Source organism: Camelus bactrianus, chromosome 35, assembly GCF_048773025.1.
Source record: "Camelus bactrianus isolate YW-2024 breed Bactrian camel chromosome 35, ASM4877302v1, whole genome shotgun sequence".
Classification (NCBI taxonomy): domain Eukaryota; kingdom Metazoa; phylum Chordata; class Mammalia; order Artiodactyla; family Camelidae; genus Camelus; species Camelus bactrianus.
This window is the reverse complement of record NC_133573.1, coordinates 6638227-6647676: the sequence shown is the minus strand read 5'-3', so window position 1 is coordinate 6647676 and position 9450 is coordinate 6638227.

Genomic DNA, 9450 nt, shown 5'->3' with positions numbered 1-9450 from the left:
GGTGCTTCCGTGGTGGAAGGGCACTTGGAGCCCCCAGCACGGTGACATGTTTGTGGGTTTTCTCTTCCTTCTGAGAAATCTCCCCTGGCTTCAGCACCAGCGAGACTTTAAGCTTGATCACAAGGGGTGAACCTTTCCAAGCCTGAGAAACAATAAAAAACCAATCAGCACAGTGCCAGAGAGCAGCAGAGTCCAGAGAACTTCCGCTGTGCTGCCGGTTGCTGCTGGGCCCCTGCTGCTTCCCTGGGAGATTACAGTCCATCTCTTCGCCCTTCCAGCCAGGAGCTACGGGGGCCAGGGGCTGAAGGGAAGGAAAGCTCTGAGTGCCCAGGGCCCCAGCCTCCTCTCTAACTTTTGCTGCAGAAGGCAGCTCCCCATCACCCATTCTCGTCTCACTGAGTTCCTGTGTTAGTCAGGGTTCTCCAGGGAGGTGGAACCAGAAGGGTGGATCCGTACATACAGAGAGGAGATTTATGGTAAGGAATTGGCTCAGGCAACATGGAGACTTAGAAGTCCTAAGATCTACAGTCAACAAGTTGGACAGTCAAAACAGCTAACAGTGTGGTTCCAGTCCAAATGCTCACAGGCTGGAGACCCAAGAAAAGCTAGTGTTTCAGTTCAAGTCCAGAGTCAGGAAAAGACCAATATCCTGGCTCAATCAGTCAGGCAGAAGGAGTTCTCTTGTACTTGTGGGAGGGTCAGCCTTTTTGTTCTGTAATCCAGGCCTTCAACTGATTAGACAAGGCCCATCCTCATTGGATGGCAATCCGCTTTACTCAGACTATGGATTCAAACGTCAATCTTATCCAAAAACACCCTCACGGACACACCCAGAAGAATATTTAACCACATGTCTGGATATCCCTGCCCCACACAAGTTGACACAGAAAATGAACTATCAGAATCCCCTTCCATGTTTTGGAAGAGAAATCTTAATATGTATTTGCCAGAAGCAGTTCAGAAGCTCTGGTGTTAAATGTCTCACTCCAAGTCAGCAAGCATGGGAGACTGGGGAGCTTCTCCCGGGATCCCGTTGTTCCCCAGGAAGCACACCCGCCCCACACTGGGCCCTGCCTCACTTCTTGTCATACAGATGCTTTGGACCCTGACTGTTGAGTTTCCAGAGTCCTTATGGTGTGAGAACAACAGATAGGAGGGAAAGACTGGGAAAGGCGAGGAAACTTCTGTTCCTCTGAAGTCATAAGTAAAGCAGGTGATAACATATTTTCCTCAAGTGGGTTTGGTCATTTCTTTGTATTTTCAAACTCTGTCGCTCACAAAACTTGGAAGATCCTGAATTTCTGCAAAGAGGGCTCAAGGCTTGCTGCACTGATTTGCTCACTTGGAGGTGTTGGAAAGTTCTGGAACCCAGATGCTAGTTCTCTGTCCACACTCACGTGCTTGTCCATCTCTCCCCTCATTCTTACTTCAGCTCTGAGACTTTTGTTTGCCCCCAGGCCAGTGCTGCAGACACCCTCGCAGGGGCCCGTGTCTCCACCTGGAGAGAAAGGATCTGAAAGTGCTGATTCTGAATCATGCTTGGGGTTCTGTCCAGCCGAGTGTGCTGGGGCCTCGAGCTCCTACATCACCCTGACTGTGCCTGCGCTCGTGGGCTGGCAGGCAGAGTGTGGACAGAGAAGCAGCTGGAGGCTCAAGGCCAGGGTGGGTGTTGGTTACTCCACGCTGCACTGACTGGCTTTTACAGTCCTGCCCTTCGAATGGACAAGAGGGTCCCCTGCCCAGGGCCTCCTGCTTTAGCCTCTCTTGAAGCTGTACCTTTCTCCATGGAATGAGGAATTGCAGACCCAAGAGGATGTTCTAAACCAGCTCAGGCTACCAGGACCCCAGGATTCCTGCCAGTGGGCGCTGAGGGCCCGAGTGGACCCCATCCCTGGATCTGTGCTCCTGAGGGTGGACCGCACCACTAGTTTGCACAGCCTGAGGCCGTGGAGACAGCTGCTGGTGGGATGTGGATGGAACGTGGGCATTGTGTCCATGTTGGTACGTCCTTGCGGTGGGAGGGTGGTGGGAGGAGAGAGGGGTAGGCTGTCAGCTGGAGGCCAGCTCTCTTGGCATCACCACATTCTGCTGCAAAGCTCCAAGGAGTCCAAGAATTCTAAATTTGAAACTGGCTTTCTCTGTTGGTATGAAGTTATATTTGTCAAGACAGGAGAGCAGAACATTCTATCTCGCACCCTGCTAGCTTGGCTTCAGGCTTTCGAGTCCTTAGCATCACGCTCTGTGGGTTTCCATCTGTGCTCTTGCCCTGGGCCTGATGGAGCACCCCCAGCACCCGCAGGATATGGAGCTGTTTCCCATCCACTGAACCCGGGGCCCTGCCACGTGGAAGTGCACACCATGTGAACGTGGCATGAAAGTCTACAAGCCTGACTGAGGGCACTCTGCAGTCAAGGCGTCTGTGGAGTCTGAGCTGGAAAGTTCAGGGGGAAAAGGGGGGCTGTGAGGCCCAGAGGGTGGACAGGCAGCGCCTGAGGTGTGGGGTGGGGTGAAGTTATGGGCTGAATTGGGCGCCCTTCCCATCAATTCTTCTGTTGAAGCCCTGGCCCCCGGTGTGACTGGGGCCTGTAAGGAGGAAATAAGGCTCGATGAGGTCGGAAGGGGGGACCCTGATCCAACAGGGGGGAGGCGGTCCCTGTAAGGAGAGGAGGTTAGGACACAGACGGGTGCAGAAGGAAGATGGTGTGAAGACGCAGTAAGCGGGTCCCTCTGCAAGGAGACGGGTCTCAGGAGGAAGCAAGCCCGAGACACCTTGATCTTGGACTTCTAGCCTGCAGAACTGTGGGACCAGAAATTGTTGTTTAAGGCTACCGGGGGTGGGGTTTCGTTGTGGCCGCCGGAGCGGACGAGCGGGGAGGGACGAAAGTGGGAGGTGGGTGAGGGTGATGGCAGTGGTTTGAGTGCAGCAGGGGCTGGGCGGGGGGGGGGGTGCTACAGGAAGGATGGAAGTGGCCGTGCCCCGGGACTCAAAGAGGGCCGGCCGGTGTGCACCGGGGCTCGGTGGGCCTCCCTGACTCCTGTGTGCCACTTGCCCTCAGTCTGTAGGAAGTTCCTGGCAGCCCATCCAGAGGAGCGGGGGCGCCTGTGGGAGGTGGGGGCCCCGGGAGCCTGGGGCCAGCGAGGCAGCATCTGGCTGAAGGTTCAACTTCAACAATCAAGAGATCCAGATTGTGAGTTGGGGTGGAGACCGTGCCCTTTGGTCTGGTAATTTCTAGCGTCAGGAACGGAGGCGCAGATTAACGTCTGCAGACGGGGTCGGGCTGGCCAGATGTTCCCTTTGTTGCTGATGCAGGAACAGAGGAGGGCGTGACACTGGGCTGGTGCCATCCTGGTTTCCTTCCATGTCCCTTCCTGAGTGAGCCGCACCTTCCAGACCCTCTTGCTCAAATAGATGTCCCCAAATGTAACCAAACCAGAAACTCCCTGGGACTAAGTGTTCCCTATTTACAATCAGAAAGAATCATTGAAACATGTGAGAGGACTAATTGCTTCTAACAGAAGTCCTGTGGAAAACGTGATTTCCAGCAGGCGATGTGTGCATCTGGGAACAATTCTGAGACTCACAGGATTTCCTGGCAGAGCAGCACCTGTCCCCTCTCCTTCCGGGAGGGCTCACTCAGGCGCGAGGCAGTGGCTCATGTTTGGCGTCTGCACGTGCCCGCCTTGTCCCTCTGGTCCTGTCTGATGGCAGCATGCGGGTGAGCTGCTGGTTGTTGGGCAGCCCTCGTTACACACACGCTGTCTTCAGCAAGTTTGCGGTGAGCTTTCGATGCAGTGTCTGTGCCCAGGTTGGGGGTCCCAGGGCAGGGACGGGAATACCTTTCAGTAGCCAGAGGGGCATGCAGGCCGGCAGACGCACTCGTCTCTGGGTGCCCAGGCTGCTTCTGACAGTGCTCCTTCCACCTCTCTCAAGTGTGGGAGGGAAGGACCCCCCCGGGAGGTGCGAGAGGGGGCAGGGCTGCAGGAGGGGTGTTGGGGGGCGGTGAGGGAGAGAGGGAGGGGCTCCCTGTTCAGGTTCCCTGGCCACAGCGAAAGTGGGGCTTTCCTTTCTCCTGGCACCCATGCTCTGGTCCGTGTCTCCTGCCACTTCTGAGACTGCAGGTGGCTCATTAGAGGACGGATGGGCAGGCCGAGGGGCCTCACTCCCTCTTCTCGTGGGTGACTGGCTCCTGGGAGGTGGTGACAGAGAAGACTGCCTTGGAGTTTATTGATGATAACAGTGGCAGGTTTGGCTTCTTGGTGCCTTTCAGCCGGAAGGCTTAATGGATCTTTACAGATATTAATGGGGTGACCGGGCACCTGGGAAGTGTGACGCCGTGACTGCCACCCTAGTGAGGCAGTTAAGGGACTTGCCCTGTGGCGTTGAGAGTTAAAAATGAAGGGGAACCAGCCCGGGAGTCTGGCCCTCAGCTGACCGGCCGGCTGGGCGGGTTTATCCACGTGTTTCACAGATGAGCTCGTGGCCGCCACATGGCCCGGCCTCTGTGGCTGGGACACTGGGTTCCTCAGCTGGGATGGAAAAAACCCCAAACGACTCACCTATCAGAATGTGAAAATCATGTGGAAATCGCACGGGCCAGAGGGCGTTTGCAGGGGAGGACGTTTTTGCATAATTGGGGAGGTGGCTTCCTTCCTAGAAGAGTTCCACTGGAGGTTATTTCAAGAGTGGAGAGTTGGTGTGGTCTCATCGGAGGAAATGAGCTGCAAGTCAGATGCCAGACTTGTCACTTTAACTCATTCTGAGGTGCACCAACTCTCTTTCAAACAGCAAATGAGGGGACTTTCACAGAGAAGGTTCCAGAAGCATGCTGGAGTCTCATGGAGAAAGAAGAGCCATCATTGTAATTAGGGGTATCATTAGATTACTAAAACTTTCTCTCTCTCTCTTTTTAAAATTCTAACTTATGGTCCTTGCACTCCCTGTATAAATCACTGCTGGTTCCCAGTTTCACCCACACCTCCTGCCTCCCTCAGGGCCAGCAGTCAGGATGTTAATTCACTCGGGGAGGTTTTCAGCCAGCCAGCTCCAGCTTGTAACAATTTTGTCAGTTAGTGCTGACATCTCAGGTTTTTTCCAGGTGGGCGAGTGGGGGCTGCAAATATAATCACAGATTAGCCCAGATGCTCTGCAGTTTCTCAGTTTTTAGTCTGTTTCTCTCCTCATGGATGTTAGCAAATGTTAGCCTGTTGGATTTTCCCACTGGTCACCAAACAGTGCAGATTCTGAAATCTCTTCTCTGGAAATCTTATATTAATTTAATTGTTTTTAAACTCATACTTAAAAATTTTTGGGGGCTTTTTTTTTTTTTTTTTTGGATAGGATAATTAGGTTTATTTATTTGTTTTGAATGGAGGTCCTGAGGATTGAACCGAGGACCTCATGCATGCTAGGCATACACTTTACCACTCAGCTATTCCCACCTCCCTGCTCTAATTTTAGTTTTTAATTAGTCAGTTATTCTTAGAGTTGCTTTCTTGAGTTGTTCAGCTTTTTCAGGTTCTATCTTTTGCCCCTTCTTTTCTTAGAATTGGAGGTTTCCTACAATTTCTTGGGTCATAGAAATAGAACTCTAAGCAAGAAGCCCAGGGGGCCAGGCACTTTTTGCATTCTAAGTAAGGCGTAGACATTTGACCACATTCCACAACATTCCAGCGAGACATTAACTCCTGCTCCTTTCAAATGTTTTAAAATCTATTTTTGAAGCAGTGTCATTTGTGGACTAGGGCCTTTAGAGTTTGCACGGTCCTGACTGTTGATAAACTGTGGCTTATAAAGGCACTGACAACATTACAGGGTTACTCAGACCTTTTCAGAGGAGTCTGGGAAATTTTTTTCTTCCTACATTCAGTTACATTTGAAGCCTTTGAAACTTGACCAACAGGATCATAATTCTATCTGATGTGACTTCCCCATTAGCCCGCACATGTCCAAGTTTCTTTACTGGAGGAGATGAAATTAAATACGTCGATAGTCAGAATGTTTTTTTTTTTTTATTCCAAAAATGTTGCTGGAGGCAGGAGGTAATTGCACACAGCTTTAAAAATTATTATTTTTTTCATATTTAGGTTATATTTTTGTTTTCTTTCCAGGTGAATTCTTAATAGATTCATTTGTAATCCATGGGAAAAATACTTTTATTTACATTTAATTTTTAAAGCTAGAGAGGATGCACATAAAGAGATGTGAAATATTTGAATGGGGGTGGGGAGTTATTTTTTCCAAAAGCCTGAGGCTTGGCAGACTGCAGCTGTAATTTGTCTCAGCTTGGAGAGTTGGACATTCACAGCATAGTAGCAAGACCAAGTTTATGGTGGTGGGAAGTGTTGAGAACAGAATCCCCATACTGGTTGGGTTTTTGGGCTAATGCTGCTCTTTGTAAGGTTGTGTGGCTCCCTCTAGTGGCCACTGTCATCTTCTGCAACCCTGGATGGTAACTCGTAGGTGTTTACCTTAGACCTACCTGCGTGGTTGCTTCTTAGATTCTCGTACTTGTAAGTCCAAATTAGTGCATTAATTAAAAAAAAAATTGAACTTTCATTAGCTGGAAATAAAATGCAAGTGGACATTTGATAGCTATTAGCATGCTTTTGTTTGTAACACATAAAAACATAGTTTTCCCCATTAGGAAAGGAGGAAGATTGATAATGGATTATCTGTTTCATTCTCTCATTCAGTCATTCACCATTCGCTCATTCATTCTCTCATTCATCCATTGTTTTTCATTCATTCATCATGTATTCATCTACTCATTTATGCAATTGTTTATTCTCTCATTCATTCATCACTTGTTAATTCATTCATTCAATTGATTACTGTTAACAGAGCATTTCTCAGCATTGGGCACTGACCAGGTAGCTGGGACAGGGTAGTGAATAAGGCTGGCTGAGTGAGTCTCTGAACTCATTTATGAGCTTACATTTTTGTGAAGGAAAGTACACAGGTAACCACTGTGGTATTATATAAATCTTCATGTATCAGAGAGGACTTAAGAAGGCTGGTATTTTTAAATGCTTACAATTAAATTTTTCCAAACCAAAGTTTGCTAATTTATAAAGTCAGAGGATAAGCTTTAAACATTTATTTATGCAGGTAACAAGGAATACATTTATTCTTTATTTGAAAAAATGTGTTTCATTTGTATTTTCAGCCTCAATGGATAACTGCCTATTTTTTCCCTAAAGGATCTGAACCCCTTCCCACACCTCCACTTACGGATTTTGGGGTGTGGGGAGGTGCGTAGTAGGATAAGAAAGTCATCCTCTTCCAAGCTGGTACTGATTTGGTAGGAGGCGGAGGGAGGCTGAGTTAACACGTGTGAGTAAAAATTCCAGTGAGCAAAGAGGAGGGTCTAGGAATAGTATGGAAATCTGAGTCCATTTAATGCCTGAATAATTGGAAGATCAAAACTCCAGCTCAGAGATGCTTGAGTAGAATCACTGTGTCGCGTCTTCTGATACCTGGCAGGCTTTCCTGTCCTCAGAGGGCACGTAGCAGGTGTCAGGATGAAGGTCAAGAGGACGGAAGTGGGTCATGAGGACATGTGCTTTGGGAAGGGGCCCCAGTGTGTTATTCATCTTTTGATTGTCCGCTCCCTTGTAAGCCATCCCGTTTGCTTATCCCTCTCTCTTGCTTGGGGAGGGCAGCTCACCCAGGGAGTTCCAAAGAGGATGTGAACGGTCACGGGCAGACTTCTTAAGGCGATGGACCCAGCCAGTCCAACAACGGAGAAGGCAGCAGGGTATGGTGATGAACGTGTCATTCTAGGAACAGTCCTCATGTTGTGCTAGTGCAGCTTCTCAAACACCTCTGCTGTGGGTCCTCTGTGGCCGCGGGCCCTCGAATTACGCTCAGCGTCTCTGAGCTGCAGTGGGAGGAGGGGCCTTCGCAATTAGACTTTTCACGGTCCTTTTCTCTGAGCTCGATAAAACTCTAACGGAGCCAAAACTAAACAGGGAACACATGGGGGATCAGCCGTAACTTTGCCTTGTTAAGGAAATATTGAAAAACCTGAATTTCAAATTCTGTGACAGACCAGTGTCTTTTGAGCGGAACAAATGTGTGGACAAATTGGTCTTTCTGCTCCCGCCCCTCAAGCCCAGATGCTGGAAAATGGAATAGGGCATTAGATTATCCTGTGGTTCAGCCCAGTGGGAGAGCAGACCCCTCGGACCAGGGTGGCCACTGAGTATTTCTTGGTGGCCTATTGTCATTCAGTATCTTACAATGTTTTGAAGTGATGTGATTCCACAAGCGTTTTCTTGGGTCCAAGCCAGACACTTCCCCACACAAGGCCACTGTGATGACATCCATTCTCTGGCGTGGAAGGGTCTTTGTGCTTGAACCCCTAAGGAGCTGATAATGATATTAAACTCCCAAACTTACAATTGCACTTTGTGGGGAATGCTGCTTATCTTGGAGAGCTGACAGTTCTGGGGTTGAAGACCCAACGTCAAAGGCATGATGTACCCCAGTAAGTGTGGGATTGTCTTAGAGAGGCTGCCTGGTGTCTGACATCAGTCCCAGCTGTTGGCAGAGGAGGGCTTTTGTGTTCCTTGGGTCTCGGATGGGCTGACTTATGACCCTACCAGGCCACTGAGCCAAGAGTGTGTGCTTTGCCTCTTGCAAACCCCTGACTGTCCTTTTAAACCTTGGGGGCCATTAGAGGAAGCAGGTGGTGTCCAGGGTGACCTTACGCCCGTGGATGTGTGTCTGGGGAAGGCTGCACTTTCAGTGTGAGCGCCAAATTTTAAAGCCGTGCCTCCTGGCCTTGTACTTCTCAGACCAACCTGGGCTGGGCCTTCATTTCCCGCCAGTGATTGTGTTCCCATCAGTCAACCTGGACTTGGAGCATCTTATGTACAAAACATGGTTTTTGAACACGGCTCACCTGCTCTGCATCTGAGCTCGCAGTGCAGGGCCCGGCCGGCCCTTCCGGCCTTAATTGAAAGGCTCGGTCGATTCTTTTCTCATTTCAGGAGAGGATCAGTGGCGAAGAACTGGAGAAGGATGATCAAGATTGCACAGGGAAATGAGCTGCGGGGCCGCTCAGGAGAGCCCGCCGGCCTGAGCTGCCGGACCGAAGGCAAGAGGAGGGCCGCGGACGCCGGGCTGCCCGGGGGCTCCTGGCGGAAGCACACGCCGCCCAGTCCCCGACTCCCAGGGGCGCATCTGATCTGAGCCTGTGCAGAGGCCCTGGGGCGTCGGACGTGGGTTTGAGAGCCGCCTGTCCCCGCTCGCGTCCCCTGGGAGCTGGGAGGAGCAAAGGGCCGCACAGACCCCGCCCACCTCGGGCTGGGTGCCTGGGCCCAGGGGAAGGAAGTCCGAGGAGGCACCTCGTTTCTTAAGCCCGAAGTGCCGTGCAGGTGCGAGTAATTTCCTTCCCGAGCTCAAGTTCCAGAAGCCCATCCGTTAACGCCGGTGTGCTTTCTGTT